Source organism: Anolis carolinensis, chromosome 4, assembly GCF_035594765.1.
Source record: "Anolis carolinensis isolate JA03-04 chromosome 4, rAnoCar3.1.pri, whole genome shotgun sequence".
NCBI classification, from domain to species: Eukaryota; Metazoa; Chordata; class Lepidosauria; order Squamata; family Dactyloidae; genus Anolis; species Anolis carolinensis.
This window is the reverse complement of record NC_085844.1, coordinates 87,081,874-87,101,935: the sequence shown is the minus strand read 5'-3', so window position 1 is coordinate 87,101,935 and position 20,062 is coordinate 87,081,874.

Here is a 20,062-nt window from a genome sequence, read left to right as displayed (position 1 = left end):
CACAGCAAGCTTAAAAATATAGTTTGGAAATGCGAGGTTCCCAGCATTGGGCTGAAGCAGCCAGTCAGTTGTTTAGAATCAGTCTATAACAAATAAAATTATTGAATCTGCAAAAAGGACTTAAGTAATAGCCCCCGCTGGTGCAGCATGTTAAAGTGCTGAGCTGCTGAACTTGCATACTAAAAAGTCACAGGTTTGAATCCAGGGAGCGGAGTGAGCACCCGCTGTTAGCCCCAGCTTCTGCCATCCTAGTAGTTCAAAAACATGCAAATGTGAGTAGATCAATAAGTACTGCTCTGGTTGGAAAATAACGGCACTCCATGCAGGCATGCTGGCCACATGACCTTGGAGGTGTCTATGGAGAATGCTGGCTCATTGGCTTAGAAATTGAGATGAGCACCAACCCCCAGAGTTGGACATGACCGAACTTAATGTCAGGAGAAAACCTTTACCTTTACATTTAAGTAAGTAATAGTGTGTTAAGTTGAAGTTATATGGTTGTGCGACATAAAAACAAACAGACATTCAAGGAGATTGCTGTTGTCACTTTTTGGGAGGATAAATTGTTTTTGTCTAAACTTTTTAAAATCTCTAAAAATCTGTAGATGCATGAATCTTTCTGAATCTCTTAGGGATTGATGCTCTGGTTATCTTGTGTATTGTATATGAAATTCAAGTAGATAGCTATTGTATTTTTTAAATGCTGTTTATAAAAAATTTGAAAATTCCCCAAAACCCCATGGATAAGTGAAACATGATGAGCAAAGAGTGGTAAATATGTCCTGCCATCATAGCAAGTTTCAGCCCGATAGCTTTAAAAATGAAGGAGATAGGAGTCCCTGAAGTTTCCCAAATGGTAGTAATTATTGCATTAACGCGCATACGCAATTACTGTAATGAAATAGTAACAAAATGTCATTATAATAATGAAATTTTCACTAATGAAACTTTAGAGATACTTTTGAAATGAAGTGCAAGGGCCCTCCAGTTTTGTAAGTAGTACTTTTGAACCATTTTTTAAATCGATCACACATGACTACCATATATATCTGTCTGTAAATGAACAATTGATATGATATGGTAAGGCCAAGCAAGCTTTGCTGGTTCAGATTTTTTGGACTCTAACCTAATTTATCTTTCCTAGTGCTAGTCAGATCTTTTGAGAGGTGTGTTGTGTTCTCAAATGTTTGAAACACCATCCCTGCAGTAAAATAGCATCAGAATGTGCCATTCTGAACAATTCAAGAATCATGTATAAAATATCACAGATCATGCAGTATCTACATTTCAGAAACACATAAGAATAAATAAAATAACATTTTGAAAGTAGTTACTTAAGGTACGTTATCTCAGAGCTCTTTAACTGTTGTGTAGGAGCAAATTTTAGTAGATATAGCTTGTCAAACTTACCAGTGTTTTCTGGTGAGTAGAGAGACAGACATTGAATTTACCTGAATCATTTCAGGGATGGAGCTGAAAGGAATCTCTTGAAATTTTTCTATTTTTTTTTCTCATGTTCAAAATCTGTGCTGTAGACATTAATGCAAATACACTAATTTTACATTCCTATTTTCGGAATTAACTAGTTATAATTAATGATTAGCTATTTGTAACTAGGGGAATAAGGGCAATCTATCCTATCCTAAACTCTTTGGAAAAAGAGCAAGATAAAATGTCAGTTTTTTACAAATATGCTTCACTTTCATGTAGAGACTCTATGCTTTCAGCTTTTCTAACAATTTTAAGTCAAAATGCCCACCCAATTGCCAGAAATAAAAGAAACCATTATGCTACTCTGTCCTTTCTGTCTCTTTTACCTCCAACAATGAAAAATCCTTAATCTCTCTGCAGACTGCTTATAAGCAGCATTTAAAAGCTACCTAGAAGGTAAGATCTGCCTTTTATGGAGTGGGGGCACACAAATATACAGTGATTTGAAGAAACAGATTTCTTCTCATTTGGAATGTCTTTTAAAGAACTCTGGGAATTGTAAAGTTTTTTTTAAAAAAAATGTTGAAGATGTCAAGTAGGAACTCCTTACCTTCATTTAGCCCACCACAATTAAATCTGGAACATAGGAATGCCTCCAATTCAGATGCTCTGTGCAATAGAGTTGCTTTGTTTCCTGATTGAAATAATTTGCAAAAAGTGGGGAAAGTCATCTTGTGTGGTGCAGCTGAATGCCAAGATGATAGATTCTTTGTCTTTCTACTCCCCTGCCAGCAGTTCATCTACTCCTTTTCTCCTTTTTTCAGAAGAAATGTGGCTGACCTGATGTACTATATTATTAGACGTTTGAAATGACATTGTGTAATTCTGTTCTGTACTGATACAGCCTGTTCGGACCATCGTAAAATGAACACGAAATCTACACATCAAAGTAGCACTTTGGCTGACAGAACAAATGTAGCACACAAAGCAATATCGTTTTTGTCACCCAGACCCTGAGGGAGCAGATGTTCAGACAATGCAGCCCCAGGCAATTTGAAAGGAACATGAGTTCCTCCACTAGATATGCTGTATGTTTACCTTGCTGACCTTGAAATGAAGATATGTGAACATGGTGTGTATTTTCATGAATGACAGCAGGGTAAAATCAAACAAGGAGGCACTAGAACAGTCTTTAAAACTCTCTGGCATGTATCTTCCTGGAACCAGCCCTATCTGAAAATCATCAGAGACAGTGGACAGTGGGAGATGGTACCTTAGTAAGCTTTTAGAGAAAAGCCCTGTATGCTTTGTGTCATGCCCATTGCCCATCAAGTTCCCATGCTATCTCCAGGCATGATGAAGAACAAAGGCCTCATCTACACATGCTGTGAAAACGAGAATGATGTGGAATATAAAGAGGGATAGGGAGAAAATGCACACTTCCAGTGCATGGTGCAACGTGCATCCATATAGGAAACAAGTGTTGAAAAAATCAAGAGTAAGTCAGAAATTTTGATAAAAGGAGCTACAACTGATCAGTGTATGAATGCTGCAGAGCAGAAATTCAGGAGAATCATGCACAGCACTCATGTAAACAGTGCCATCTCTGGAAAATTCAGATAAAAGAACTGAATATGGTGCTCTCAGGAAAGTAAACAAATACCTTTTCCCTCCGTCCCTGAGATAAAATGGCTTTTGAGTTGAAGATGAGGTTCATTGCTGATTCTCACCTGATGGGCTGCTGCAGTTCAGCACATTTCTCCAAAAGGGGTGAAAAAATGTTGTTTTTTTAAAAATCAATTCAGCACAAGGGGAGTATTGTGGATCCTGTGGGAGTTTTTCATGGTTCCTGGGGTGTGTGGGGGGACTCTTCAGAGTGGAACTGAATTTCTTAAATCTACATTCTGATCTGGATATGTGACTGTATATAAGCAGCCACAGCATTGAAAGAAAACAAAGCTATATCTGGAAGCAAAATGTTGTGTGAGGATAAACGAAAGGCCTTCTCAGTTGTAGCATTTCAGTTCACAAATCCTTTTGAAAACAAAGAGGAAAGGAACACATTGAAGCAGAGCTGACTTTTCTGTTTTCAGATTTGTTTCCATCAAGAACTTATCAACTGGACAATCAAAACCAAAGCATAGTTAGTTAACATTTGGTCAGCTAGAGCTGTGCTGAATCTAAACCACTATCAGGACTATCATCATCCTGGTCTACATTTGTCCTAGTCTTTTGGCTTTTTCTTTGGGCTAAAGAAGTTTTGGATTTAGAATAATTGTGGGTTTTCCCTTGCATGGCCTCTTTTCATTTTGCTTTTTGGCTTTTCTGGTGGAATATATTAGCTAGAAAAGCAGTTCTAACAATGGATTGTTTTGGCAGAAGACAATTGGGACAAAAATTAGCTACCCTCAGCTAATATATTTTGGAGTTTGACTTGTACTGTTACTTACTTATAATAAAACATTTTACAGGTGTTTAAAACATTTGCTGACAGCAAGATAGAAAGCAATGATAAAAAGATGCAGGCTAAAATATAAGGAGCAGAGCATAAAGTGACAATGGTAGCACAGGATCAAGACTTTAAAAGCCCGGGAAAGGTTTTTTGGAGAGATCAGGTGCCAAAGAAGTGAAAATGTTGGTGTTGGATACAACCCTCTGAAAAAGGTACACTACACGTAGGATGTCAACATGGAAAATACTTTCTCATTACTAGCCCTCTACCATACTTTGCAAACTCTAATTATCTAGTAAGAGGCTTTTCAAGAAGCTCTGATGGTCTAAGTAGCTTCATTTGTGGGGGCAAGTCAGAACGAAATCCTGTTGGCATCCTGACTCTAAACTGTGAAACACTTTGAAGATCAAAGCACCTTGAAGGCAACCTTCCCAAGAAATTGTCTAGGAGCCAATGAAAAACTCCAAAGAACAATGTAATGTGCAGGCACTGCTCACTAGCATTATTCTGTATTGTTTCAAAAAGAAGAAAAGAAAAGAAAGCAGCTCTACTTATAGCCAGAGTTCATTAAAGCTACATTTTTGGAATACAACTTCTAAAATCTTTCAGCACTCCCAACAACTTTAGGGTTTGTAGTCAAAAGAAAGGGGGTTTCCATATTTTGGCTGTATGTGAAACTGTTTTTTGAGGGAACAGTTAGGTTAGAAGTGGCTATAAGACTGTTGGCTAGGTGAACGCAAAGAAAATAGCAGGGCGACCAAAACAGAAGACTCAAAAACAAGGTTTACTGTGCTATAGTAGAACCATAATTGACATGTCAGAATAAGCATCCAGAAAGTGTTAAATGACATAGAGGCCACAGATAATTCTATTAGAGGTGTGTGTGTTAATTATTAGATTGATAACTTAAGTATTTAGAGAGAGTATAACCTCTTTCTTGAGCAGTCTGAATTGTTACCATCTGTGTTAGGTGATTTCAGTTACCTCAAAAAAAAAAAAAAAGCTACCTCAAGAACTGCAAATTTGGAAGGCTAGTGTGTCTAGCTAATTCAGAAGGCCAAATTGGACACCGAGAGGTTAGAAAGCAAAAGCAGAGGTTTATTCTCACTGGTCAGAGATGATGTCAGTGGAGAAAGCACTCCAAAGTTCTGACATACCACAATTGCGAATACAGAGCATTTTTATTACATTTGACAGCTATTCAAGAAACCTGTGCCAGCTCCTGATTGGTTGAAAAACAGTCTGGCTAGGATTCATACTCTGAGTGGCCCAGAGTATGGGTATTTTTGCTGATTGCCTCTTTATATGACGGGAAATTCAATCAACTGTCATTGGATCATTTGAATTATCGGTTCATTTAATGGTCTGTCTCTGAGAGGGACACGATCTAAAGGAATGTGGTGTGGCAATATTCAAAGGATTCCTTGATGGGCTTAATGGGTTAGCTCTGGTTGACACTCTTAGGTTAGTCCAGTGTACACAATGGATACTTGGGAATGATGGCCATCTCAATGGTGAAACAGACTTGTGGCATGCATGATGGACCTTTCCCACAAAAATCCCTGATCTTATCAATGGGTGTAGGGATTATGGAAATTAAAGGTAGGGGTCTTGGGTGTGACCAGACAGCATTTCAGGGACAGTACACAATAGTGTACTAAATGCCTTAATGTAAGGCAAAAGGCATGGCTCACTAGGTCTTGTGGAGCTGCAGTTTCAGTTTCATACAATTTTATATAGTTCATATAATTTGAGGAGTCCAGTTTCTTGATATCATACTGACAGATGAAGCACCTACTAACAATACTGCCACCTTCTTTAAAGTGAATGTCAAAACTCAAGGGCTTCATTCAAGAAAGCCATGAACGATCTCTTACCTAAGAACATGGTAACCCAAGGTTGAAGGAGAATTTTGTGTGGCTGAAATTGTATATATGGGGCGGGGGGGGGGGGGGAGGTTATATTTTGGTTGCAATGTGAGATGATTTATTAGTTAACATGAGTCTGAAAGGATCCTCTCCCTCTTGAAGGAGTTAGCAAGAGGGCAAAGGGTGAAGCTTTCTCATGGAAAGTGTTAGCAATTAGCCACTTTGGAGCCTTCCTTTTTTTTCTGGGAAGTCTCAAGTAAATGCCTGCTTTAGTATTGAGTGAGAAGGAATAGGGGACCTTTAGAAGGTTGGGACATCCAGACTTTCCATTGAAAACTGACATGAACAAATAATGGACATTCTAAGGGACATTTCTGGGTATAGTTCTATTGAAGTCAGATGAAAAAGTACTGTGAGGTACCACAGATTTAGTTTTGGTTCAGCTTATACACATGTCTCTACGTATTATGTATGTGTTTATATAAAATAATAGTATGTATTTGCTCTCCCAGTGCAGTGAAAACCCTGTCATTACTTCTTCTTATAAGTTATTGCTTCCTCTTTCACTTGTGGGCCATAGTTCCTATGTGGTGGGTTGAGATGTCTTGTCTGATCAAGTCATGGGAAGAGTCACACTTTCCCCTTTTTGAAGTTAGTCATGTTGGAATGACTGAATAAATGAGAGGAAGCCTCATAAAAATCACACATGTGCAAACTTTCCAAGTAATAAAAAATACTTGTTGATCTACTGCTTAACTTTAAGCAGTGTTCAACCTCCCACGGAAGAAAGACTGCTTTACTTTGATGTGGGAAAAACTGTGAGATTTACTTCAGAAGAAGATATAGTGAGGGAAGGTAAAACTTTTTGCTGGGGAATGTATGGAATTTTGACAAAAATTGTAAGAAGATGATACATCTTTTTAAAGTTTGGTTTTCACTGCTCCGTTCTGCATGGCTTTGAATAATCATAGAAAAAACTTAATTCCTTCACAGTTGTGAAAGTTTGTATTACGTTACAAACTTTTTTTCCCAAAGCAGCATCTATCAGCAGCATGGCTTAGTTTTCCAATTCTCCTTGGGGCTAGGGTGTGTCCTTTGTATCATAAACAGAGTAAACAAAATACTATGGATGTATTACTGTAGCCTGACTCCACTTTAACTGACTTGGCTCACTGCTATTGAATCATAGATGTTGTAGTTTAATGAGGCACCAGCACTCTTTAGCAGAGAAGTCTGAATAATATACTACTACTACTACTACTACTACTACTAATAATAATAATAATAATAATAATAACTTTCTTCTTGTATCCCGCCCCATCTTCCCAAAGGGGCTTGGGGTGGCTCACATGGGGACCAAGCCCAAAATACACCACAAAATACAACAACAAGGTACATTTGAAACATATAAACATATAAAATCAAAGGCATATAAAATACAATAAAAACATACAATATGAAGTATGACCTTGTAAAACTATGACTCCCATGATCCTATAGCATTGAGCCATATCAGTTAAAGTGGTGTTGCACTGCATTAGTTCTACAATGTATATGCATGCTGTGATAAGATTTGTCCCCAAAAATGACAGTGCCCTTAAAATTGTATAGATTTTATAGTAGTCAGTAACTAACAACCTCATCATATGGGTATCACCACATATCGTGGTGAATAAGGCGCTGCCTGGCATAGGGTACCCGTTGCCCCATGCCATGCATTGTCCGCCTTCCCCCCTTCCTCATCCCATGGGGGAAATGTCCATGGCCCAGCTCCCACCCCTTAATTCAAATGCGGTACGGGAAGCCTCCCATTTTGTTGTCATCACAGTGGCATACACCAGGTCTTCTATAGTTTTATGACAGAGCCCTTCCTGAAGTACTTCAACATTGTGGAATGGGAGTTGGCAGGCTTCATCGTAAAATGATAGAAGATCAGCCACATGATGCTGAAAGTAACCCTGTGTGATGAGGTCCTTATTGTCAATGTTGAATCATATTCTTAAAGACAAATCAAAACCTCTTCAAATTTAGATCAAGACATTCATTTATTGACTCATCAAATCATGTTGTACTATATGATTTTTGATATCTCAAATTATCCAGGTTATACTCTATAATGCACCAGTTATTATATTCTTCTTCTTATTCTTCTTCTTATTATTATTATTAAGGATTCTTATACCTTACTTTTCTCTCCACATGGAAACTCAAAGTGGCTCCACAAGGAGACACAAAGTGACTCAAAGTTGAATATTTATATTGCCCTTCTAGATAATTTGTACATGTATATGGTTATAATTTTTAAAAAATTGTTTTAATGTGTGAGTTAATATGTTTCTGGACTGTAAATTACATTTTCCTAAGTTACATTTTAAACTGTTTTAAATTGTTTGTAGGTAAAGGTAAAGGTTTTCCCCTGATGTTAAGTCCAGTCATGTCTGACTCTGGGGGTTGGTGGTCATCTCCATTTCCAAGCCAAAGAGCAGGCGTTGTCCGTAGACACCTCCAAGGTCATGTGGCCGGCATGACTGCATGGAGCGCCGATACAAACAAAAATTGTTTGTACTGATTTTATTGTACATTGCCCTGAGATATTTGGAAACAGAAAGGAATATAAATATTTTAAGAAATAGCAATAAATTGTGTACATGGGCCAGCTCTGAAACCAAACCATTATCTTCATTCAGTCGAAAGATGATTGAATTGAATCGGTAAGTGGTAATTCAATGGTTTCTCACATGAGCCTCCTTTATTTAAGAAGCACAGTTTTAAAGTCATGTCCTGACAAGCTGTCTCTCTCCTGATAAAGGCTAATCCTACCATTGCATTGCAGATGCTGTGGAAGGAAGCAGGAACAACATCATTTTGACTGATCTCTGGAGCCCTCTCTTGAAGGATAGAGCCATACAAATAATGCAGCATGCCTAGTGCCATGTAAATCAATCTGCTTTCTTCAGGTCTGGTGGAAGATACTGTTCTGTTAACAGTGTTGAAACAAGGCCCTATCTACACTGCCATATAAAATCCAGATTATTTGATTTAACTGGATTATATGGCAGTGTAGAGTAATATAACCCAGTTCAAACCAGATAATCTGGATTTTATATGGCAGTGTAGAAGCCCCAGGTCCCTTCTACACTGTCACATAAAGTCCAGATTATCTGCTTTGAAATGGATTATATGGCAGTTTAGACTCATATAATCCAGTTCAAAGCCGATAATGTGGATTATCTCCTTTGATAATCAAGATTATATGGCAGTATAGAAGTGGCCTAAGACTTAAACACCAGTCCAGTGATTCTGCATATGAAAGAGGAAAAGTTCATTTTGTCCTTTGCCTCAAGCAGAAAATATCTTGGTTTGGTCCTTTTTCTGTGAAGGAAGAGGGAGGCCAGTTCTCAATAGGGAGGAATAAGCCAGGCTCTTGCCATAAAGTTCTTCTTGGAAGTAGAGTGCATATATCCTCCAAGTAGCTCCTAGTGCCTTGCAGATAGGGTCAATGTGATTTTCATCTCTGTAGGACTAGGACAATTCTCCAGTGTACCACAGCACACTTTGTTCATCAGATTTAACTGCTAGTCCAAGGCTTCCGGGCAGTCTAGACAGCCTGACTGGGTATGATTTGGACTGATTTGTTGTACAGATTGGACACCTGTGCCATCACCCTTTCCCCCGATCATCCATGCAGGGGAAGGGGATGAATTATGTCGATGTTGTCTCCGCTGCTGCTTCCAGCCAACCATAGAGTTCCATCCGAGCTCCTAGTTATCATGGATGCCCTGTTCTTACATCAGCAGAAGTGCCTGCATGACCAACAAGAAAGACAGGAGATTGGCCCTCCATATAGATGCTTTCTTCTTTACAATCTCATCAGACAGACTACTTTCCCGGTTGTATGCCATTTGCTCTCCCCTTTCAGGATGGGACCTATTACACAACACTCACGTACTTCCTACCAGGCTCCGTCAGGAAAGGGGAAGAGCAGGTATATGCCACTGCTTCAGGAAATTCGAGGGGGGGGGGGGAAAGCTGGATGACAATACTTTCCCCCATGCGGTGGGGGGTTAGGTTAAGTTGCGCTATGGGGGACATGGAGTGACGGGTTCTCCACATGCCCCACTGGGACCCCATGGATTCTCCACACAATGTGGTGAATCCATATGAGTCTTTGTGATGAGGTCCTTAGAAAATGAAAGAGAATGAAGTTACTTATGCTTCTGAAACTGTTGGAAAAATGAGAAAATTTTTGAAAATGTTTGAAGGAACTGAAGCCCATCCTGTGGTACAGCAAATCACACACTGTCATTCCAAGATTGTACAAAGTGGTATTTCCAATCCTTGAAGTGGTGTGGCAGCAACAGTTAAAATTGCAATGTCAAAACCAAAAGGAACAATTTGTTCAATGCAATGGGACTTCTCAAGAGCCTTTTGAAAGGTGTGACCTGGAAGGGAAAAGGGAACTTCAGAAGGCTGGAGACATTGAGACCTTTCAATGAAAACTAAGGCAATCAGACAGGAGACATTCTGAGGCAGTGGTTCTCAACCTGTGTGTCCCCAGATATTTTGGGCTTCAATTCCTAGAAATCCTAACAGCTGGTAAACTGGCTGGGATTTCTGGGAGTTGGGTTGTTGTATGTTTTCCGGGCTGTATGGCCATGTTCTAGAAGTATTCTCTCCTGACGTTTCGCCCACATCTTTGGCAGGCATCCTCAGAGTTTGTGAGGATGCCTGTCATAGATGTGGGTGAAACGTCAGGAGAGAATACTTCTAGAACATGGCCACACAGCCCGGAAAACATAACCTCACAACCTCTGAGGATGCCTGCCATAGATGTGGGCGAAACGTCAGGAGAGAATACTTCTAGAACATGGCCATACAGCCCGGAAAACATACAACAACCGTGTAATCCCAGCCATGAAAGCCTTCGACAACACATTTTCTGGGAGTTGTAGGCCAAAACATCTGGGGACCCACAGATTGAGGACCACTGTTCTAAGGGATGGAGTGTCTCGAAGAATGTGCCTTTACTTTCTCATACAAGCAAATTGTAGGATGGCCATAGTATTACAGTAAAGTTGAATAGGAACTGGATTGTTTTCTATACAACCTATGATACAGAGGAAAGGGAATGGAAGAAAATCAGCATGCTGTTATTTCCTCATATGCTTTTGATGTTTTGATAACATTCATTGGGTGCTTTCCATAGGTGAATTTCATTAAATGTATTTATGTGCATATATTCTGGATTCATGGCAATTTCTAGTTCCATAGCTTTGTACTGCTTTGGGCAGTTTTGCCATACCAACAGATATATAGTGCCAAGATCGGCAGAAAGCTGATGGAAAATACTCTTTAAGTTTATTATGTAATGGAGCACAACAGTGTTGCTAAGAGTGCTGAAAGAGCTCTGGAGTGAGTCATCTTTCAAAGTGCCCCTGTCTTACCATCTTGACTAAACTTGATGGAAGGATTCAGAAATGTTTGTAACAAAATAATTTACGTCAAGTGGGGATGCATCAGTATTTTTTATTTTTTTTTGCTTCTGGGGTTTTCCTTTGTGCTGAATACATGGATTTATAACCAACCTGAGAGCTCCCAAGCGAATATATTTTCTTTTTAAGGCTACAATTGTCCTCCACACATTTTTAAAAAAAAACAAGCTGGAACCATTTGCTGTCACTTTTTACATCATTCCAGCCACGAGTTCATAAAAAAATCCAACTGGCTTTTTATGTTATGTATATCTATTTCACACAGACTTAGCACCAGTGAAATAAATGAAATATGATGCATAAGGTAAAGGTTTTCCCCTGACGTTAAGTCCAGTCATGTCTGACTCTGGGGGTTGGTGCTCATCTCCATTTCTAAGCTGAAGAGCCGGCGTTGTCCGTAGACACCTCCAAAATCATGTGGCCGGCATGACTGCATAGAGCGCCGTTACCTTCCCGCCGGAGCGGTACCTATTGATCTACTCACATTGGCATGTTTTCGAACTGCTCAGTTAGCACAAACTGGAGCTAACAGCAGGTGCTCAATCCGCCCGGGATTTGAAACTGGGACCTTTTGGTCTGCAAGTTCAGCAGCTCAGTGCTTTAACACACTTCGCCACCCGGGCTCCCATGATGCATAAGCCTGTGTATTATACTAATTATAATGTCTGAATAACATTAGGGAAATTCAGAGTACATCTATACTGTTGAATGAATGACATTTCATATCACTTAAACTCCCATGGCTCAATGCCATGGGATCCTTGGGATTATAGTTTGGTGAGGCACCAGCACTGCTTAGCAGAGAAGTCTGAAGGCCTTGTAAAACTGAAGCTCCCATGATTTCATAATGTTAAGATATGGTAATTAAAGTGATGTCAAACTGAATTCTACTATGTAGATGCTCCCCTAGATTCAAATCCCTACTCAGCCCAGAAAAATATGAGGATTTTTGGTTGGGATAAAACTCTTAAAATCCTCCAGCCACAAAGCTCCCTCTATGACATTGAACCAATCTGTCACGTTTGACCCTTAGGAGACATTTATTCCTTTCATAAATTTTGGGTCAAACTAGACATTAAAAGGAATGTGTGTTCTCAATAAACCTGTTTTCACTAGTTAGAGAACTTTCATATCTCAGCAGAGATTCAACGAAAGTTGGCATTTATTTTCTACTGATCAATCAATCAAAAATATGTTAAGTACAAGATATTTTGTGTGCCTTCAAGTCATTTCTGTTTCATGAAGACCCTAAGGCATCATAAGCATGGTGTTTCTTGTCAAGATTTGTTCAGAAGGAGTTTATTTTTATATTTCTCTGAAAATGCATGACTTGTCCATGGCCACACAATTTCCCCTAGGAATCCAGTAGTACTGAAAATGGAATGAGGATGGACTCTGAACTTCCCATGACTATACCACATCGCTTTCAACATTTTGCAGATGGAAACTGGAAAAACATGGCAAGGCAACATCAGAGTGTGGTTAAGATGGTGACCGTTACAGATGAGAAAGAACACAATCAGTCTGCTTTTGTCTGATTCTACTGAGAAGGACATTTTTGTCCCCCCCCCCCCATCCTCCTCCCTAGTAAGTTAACTGAAGATATACTATTTTTCCACTTTCATCTCAGATTGCAGCAATTAAAGTAAAATGAAGTTGAGGAGGGGAAGTGGGAATAAAATGGGGAAACATTTTAAAAGCAGCTGAAAAAGTGAGATGACACAGGACTAGTTGGAACTTCTTTGTCAGATCAAGACAGTTAGAGGGTGACAATGCAGTTCATTCAAGTGCCATATAACTTGCTTTGGGCTATTCCATATTACTCAGTTTTGTCACCATGATTACACTTTATTTTTTATTTAATTTATTTATATCCCGCCCTTCTCACTATGGAATTCTAGGATTGTCATTTATGCAAGAGTGCTTAGAGTTTGTCAAACTACAAAGCCCATGATGTTGCCATGGCAATTAAAGTTGAAGTATCACAGTTGAGTAGTGGGGGGACGTAACCCTTATCCCTTGCTTTTCAAAACCATATCTTTGCTTTTCAAAACTATATCTAAAGTATTTACATTTGGTTAAATACCCCTCTCATTTGTCTCTTGACTTTGGTGTATTCTTAGGTTTTAGGTGACCCAGTTCAGGCAGTGGCTCTTGAACTGGACCCAAGCAGAATAGCCAAAAATGAGTCAAGATTATATTTCAAATAACTGTGAGTTCAAAAAGAAAATACAGATAACAAAACCAAGCTTCTTATCTGAGTCACAGAGAATCGGGATCAGCCACTGTTTTCATTACTATTTATGCTCATCATAAAAGTCTACATTTTAGCACTACATCTAATGTAAACTGTGTATGTTTCCAAGTGTCTCCAGGGGCAGTTTAACACTGTATTTTGGCACTATCAATCACTGCAGCTATTATTGTGTCCCACTTCGGCAAAGGTCCAGAATAAAGCAAATCTGAATTTGATGTTTGAAAAGAAAATGTAAACTGGCCTTTCATGCTAATGTTACAATTGTAAATTACACTCCACTTTTCTACGAAAAATTCTACTGGGGCAGTGAAGAGGTGGCCTGCTGGTCAATATCACCAGTTACTGTCACACTAGATAAATAATGCCTGCCATGTATCTGGAGTCCTTTACAACCATGAAATGCAGAGTGTGATAATGCAGTTCAACTCAACCCTGCAATTTGCCACCTCTGAATATTTTGCTGGGGGTTTCAACACATACAGAAAGTCTTCACAACTTGTAAATTACTAAACTGGGCACCATCTGCCAGCACTTTGATGTGTTTTCTGCCTACCACTTGACAATATTATTGTGGATGAAGGTCAAGGAAAACTTTGCTGCTGTAATTTTTTAAAAAACCACAAGTATTTATCCATTTACCCTGTTAAATGATTGAGGACCCTTCTACACTGTCATATAAAACAGAATATCAATGTGGATAATCCACATCTGCTTTGAACTTGAAACGGCTCCAGCGCAACTTACCTGTCTGAACGTATCTCTCCCTATGAACCAGCTAGAGTGCTAAAATTTGCCAGGGAGGCCCTGCTCTCCGTCCCACCCTCTTTGCAAGCACAACTAGTGAGGATGAGAGACAGGGCTTTCTTGGTCGTGGCCCTTTGGCTATGGAACTCCCTCTCCAATGATATTAGATTGGCCCCCTTCTTTCCTGGTTTTCAGGAAAAAAGTTAATGCCTCTGGAATCAGGCATTCGGGGAAAAGTGCAACAGTGCAATACAAAAGTGACATGAATGCAGCAGCATGAAGGACTGCCACAGGTTTAGGGCTATGTTTAAATGGTTTTATCGTATTTATATGTTTTATCTGTTTATTGTTCAATATGATGTATTTATACACTGTGTTTTTGTAATGTGGCACTGAAGTGGCCAAACTGTAAGACACTTTGAGTCCCCTTTGGGGTGAGAAAAGTGGGGTTGAAGTATAGTAAATAAATAGATAAATTATATTAGTCTACATTGTCATATAATCCAGTTCAAAGCAGATACTCTGGATTTTATGTGACAGTGTAGAAGGGTCCTGAGGAAAAAATATCACATGTGTTTTATGCATATGCTCCTATTTAGTTGTTAAATAGTTCATGGGACAGACCTTATCACATTGGGGCTTTTTGCCTCTTTGCAGCACTTTGGAGATGGTCCCTCCCGAGTGCTATCTCATGATGCTCTGCAGGCCTCATCCCATTTACGCTCCAAGTGCTGAGGAAGCATTGCAAGACATTTCCTCACCAACTACAGAAAGATAAGTGTGTTTTGGGTAGCTCCGATGGACCAACACACATTTTTTTGCCCTTTCTTCCATCTGACGGGGGAAAGGGCAACATGGCAATGCATGTTGCCACCCATTCTCCCATCTGATTGGGAATGGGACAAGGCACCAACGCACCTTGTCCTGTCCCCACCATATGATGGGGGTAAGGAGGGAGGATGCATGGGGTACCAAAAACCCTGAATACACCATTTATATAATTTATATTTCTACAAAAGACTAATCAGTTAGAGGTGTAACCAGTGAAATTTTATGGATACTAATTGAACTTTGGTGCTGGAGGAAAATCCTGAGAGTGCCTTGGACTGCAAGAAGATCCAACCAGTCCATCCTCCAGGAAATAATGCCCAACTGCTCACTGGAGGGAAGGATATTAGAGGCAAAGATGAAGTATTTTGGCCACATCATGAGAAGACAGGAAAGCTTGGAAAAGATCTTGATGCTGGGGAAAATGGAAGGAAAAAGGAAGAGAGGCCGACCAAGGGCAAGATGGATGGACGGTATCCTTGAAGTGACTGGCATGAACTTGAAGGAACTGGGGGTGGCAATGGCCGACAGGGAGCTCTGGCATGCAGGCCTGTAGCGAGGGGGGGGGGGGGGGTTAGGGGTTCAAGCCCCCCCCCCCCGAAATTTTTCAAGTTATAAAAAAAATCTTGTTTACTCATGAATTTTAACTGGTTAACCAAATCCCCATGCTAAGTCTATGAGATGCAAAACATTAAGAGTCCCTCCAGGCACTATCTCAAGCAGATATTGACAGGTTTGTAGCGAGGAGGGGTATGTGCTAGGGGTTCAACCCCCCCCCCCCCGAAATTTTCAAAACCCCTCCCGAAATTTTTTTCTGGCTACGGCCCTGCTGGCATGGACTGGTCCATGAGGTCACGAAGAGTCGGAGACGACTGAGTGAATGAAGAAGAAGAAGAAGAAGAAGAAGAAGAAGAAGAAGAAGAAGAAGAAGAAGAAGAAATTGGAACAAACCAGTCTAGAATAATAATATGCTTGGTGATCATGGAGAGGTTCAGGAGAAAATGCTTGTTGTCTTTGTCTTTTTCTAGCAAAGGCTATCCATGAAAGTGAGAAGATCGTTTCCTTGTCAAACCAAGCCAAAAGGACAGTGAAATTGATGCATAAAATTGTGTGTTTAGAACTGCAAATTAGGCACTTGCCTTTCCCATTTCTAGACACCTGATCCCATAGATTCAATACTAGGTAATTCCTCAGCTCCATGAAAAGCAGTTCCCCATCAGGAACAGAAATGCAACCTTTTTCCTAGGGTGTAAAATTAATGCAGTTTGATACCATTTAAACTTCCATAGCTGAATGCTATGGAATGCGGCAAGTTGTAGTTTAACACTGTTTAGCCTGGGTTGGTGCCTCAATACACTACAATTTCTATGATTCCAAAGCTTTGAGCAAAACTGCATTAATTTTACAGTGTAGATACACTCTTAGAAAGAATTAGGACCATCCCATTTTTGAAAAGAAGCTTCTTCTTTTTTTTAACCTGTTGGTCAATCCAACCCTGTTAAATTTTGCAAATTTGAGAGACAAGTATTGAACAAGCTTGGGGATGTGAGAGCAATATACCACCAAGCCTTGTCTTGTCCATATTCTCATTGTTCAGGAAACAAATTTAACCAGGAACACTTGGCTAGGCAGATACATTCAGTATGGGTACTGCAACATTCAGATTGTGGTGGATACCAGCAGTTTTATTCTAAAAGCTGGAATGAACAACTGTCATAGTAAGCACTGCAGAGATCCTAAACATTAGTCTGGCAGTTTAGATTAAATTGAATTTAATTAAGTCTATATAAAATATAGAATGAACCATACTATTTAAATTATTTTGAGCTATGGAATTACTCTTCATGATTTGCTAAAAAAAAAAAAGTTTCAACTCCCCCCACCCCGCAAAAAGTTTTTTCTGGCTACGGCCCTGTTTTTAGCCTTCACTCATTTGTGTTCCAGAAACTTGCATGGTTGCTTATAGTTTCCTGGAAAATGAATGAACCAAATTAGCTATGTTCATAGGGATGGTGGTGTAGATCACCAGAGTAATTTTTGCATCCCCAGATCAAAGATTTAAGTCTTCATACAGTTCATCCTCTCGGCCAGTAATGGATTTACCATACTTCTTTTTGTTGAGTGAAAAGCCTTGAAAACTGTGCAAATTTTGAGGATTTGTACTTTGCAGTTCAAAAGACTAGTGTTTTTTCACAGAAAACTGCATTTTCTACATAGAAATATTCTTTCCTGTGCAGAAAATCATGGTATCTGGTCTTTTTCAAATGAATATATTCTGAACTGCAAAAGTTCTCATCCTTCCAGGATTCTCATCAGTCTTTGGAAAAATATTTTTATTAAAATAATTCACGTTTTGAAATTTTTTCCATCTTTCCCACAAAATATCCTAGAGGATTGTGCAAAACTTTCCAAAGGGCTCTTTTTGTTTCATCACTTGCCCTTTATTTAAATAGCATTTTACCCCCTGTGCATTTTGCCTGGATTTTTCCTATAAATCATATATATCCATTTATCTAGTATCTTGTATGTGCATATGTAATACTGTGGTTTAAGCAGAACATAACTGAGCCTCTTTGTATTCAGCAGCCATGGAAATTTTGAAGCCAGAGGCAGATTAGAGTATATGAGTTTATTGAGGGGAGGCAGTGAAACAAATGCAAAAAGAGATATTATGTAAACAATTTCCATACTAGCTTCTGTTGGACCTAGGCATGGGGTTGACTATATCTTTAAGCCAAAGTAAGATAACAGAGGCTGACAGTTGGGGCAACTTCCCTGATATTCTACATGAACGATCCAGTTCTTACCCCTTTGTTTTAGGGGCAGAAATGTGTATAGATAGCCTATTCTGGACCCCCTGTATCAGGAAATTGAGACCAGTTCTTAGAAACTTCTTCCCAAAATATTGTGGAGATGTATCAGCCCCACAAGACCATCAGCCAATATTCAAGCATGGGCAAACTTTGGAAGTGTTTTAAACTTTGACTTCCACAATTCCTAACAGCTGGTAAGCTGGTTGGGATTCTGGGAGTTGAAGTCCAAAATACTTGGAGGGCCGAAGTTTTTCCCATGCCTGATCAAGATTACGCTGCTGACTCATGCATGGTAGAAGATGGTAGGGGATGGTAGGGAATTTGTTACTGAACTAAGTATTTGTAACCAGATAACAAAAAAGCAACGCACTAAAATTTAATTTATAGCAAAATTGACTCTCTCTATGGTCAAAGCCCCTCATGCCACTTTATTTATTTATTTATTTATTGCCATTTTAAAATAGCACACTGGGAGAGATCATCTGGAGTTTTGGGGTTCGGTGTCATCTGTACGCAGATGATGTTCAGCTCTGTCACTCCTTTCCACCTGTCACTAAGGAGGCTGTTCAGGTCCTGAACCGGTGTCTGGCCGCTGTGTCGGACTGGATGAGGGCGAACAAATTGAAACTGAATCCAGACAAGACAGAGGTCCTCCTGGTCAGTCGCAAGGCTGAACAGGGAATAGGGTTACAGCCTGTGTTGGACGGGGTCGCACTCCCCCTGAAGACACAGGTTCGCAGTCTGGGGGTTCTCCTGGACTCATCGCTGAGCCTGGAGCCCCAGGTCTCGGCGGTGGCCAGGGGAGCCTTTGCACAACTAAGACTTGTGTGCCAGCTGCGCCCGTTCCTTGGGAGGTCTGACTTGGCCATGGTGGTCCACGCTCTAGTTACATCCCGTTTGGACTACTGCAACGCTCTCTACGTGGGGTTGCCTTTGAAGACGGCCCGGAAGCTCCAATTAGTACAACGGGCGGCAGCCAGATTCATAACTGGGGCGGCTTATAGGGAGCGTACCACCTCCCTACTTAGCCAGCTCCACTGGCTGCCGATATGCTACCGAGCCCAATTCAAAGTGCTGGTTTTGACCTATAAAGCCCTAAACGGTTCTGGCCCAATCTACTTGTCCAAACGTATCTCCTCCTATGAGCCAGGAAGATCCCTAAGGTCATCTGGAGAGGCCCTGCTCTCGGTCCCGCCTGCCTCACAGACACGGCTGGTGGGGACGAGGGACAGGGCCTTCTCGGTGGTGGCTCCCCGGCTGTGGAACACCCTCCCCAGAGAAATACGGCAAGCCCCAACCCTTTTGAGTTTTAGAAAAGCCCTGAAAACTTGGCTATGTGCCCAGGCTTTTGAAGATTAAACGATAATGATGACCCGGACTGATTTACGGCTACAGCACAAGGATTTTGGAGGAATGGATTTTAATCATATGTTTTTATATTTTTTATATTGTTTTAATTGTTTTATTGGATTTTTATTGCTGTTTTAATTATGTATAGGCATCGAATTGTTGCCAATTTTGTACGTCACCCTGAGTCCCTTCGGGTGAGAAGGGCGGGATATAAATGTTGGAAATAAATAAATGAATCAAATGTAGGTTTTACTCCAGATTTTAAAGGAGCTATCCAAGAAGCTGAACCTGTTTTGGACATAGGGTTCAGCTCCTTGGCCCACTTTTCTAAACTAAGAGCAGATTTCCATTAATATGGAAGCATCATCCACTGTGCCAATGAATTATTTCAGATGGTGTAGAGGTTGGGATTTGTGAAAAATCCATGGCAGAAGCTTATCCAAAAGTGTGATTTTCTATCTCAGTTTAATGAAGGACAATTTAAATTAAGCATTCAAGTAGCTCAATTTGGTACGGTTTCATTATCTGGACAGAGGCCACTATGGGGTAGTAGCGAGAGAAGGATAGTCCATTTCACAGGGGGGAGTTTAAGGAGCAAAACCATTTAGCCATTTTCACTGGTTATTCCCGCTCCCCACTTCCCCCACTTATCATAAACAAGGGTTATCTCCATGAGTGGGACATGGGCGAGGGGAATAACAGGAAATCAAGGGGAAATGGTTTTACTCCTTCAATCCACCCTCCACCCCTAAAATGGACCAGCTTTATTTCTGTAGTGCCCACTAGTAGCCTCCACTCAAATAATGGAGCAGTATCCTCAATACTAT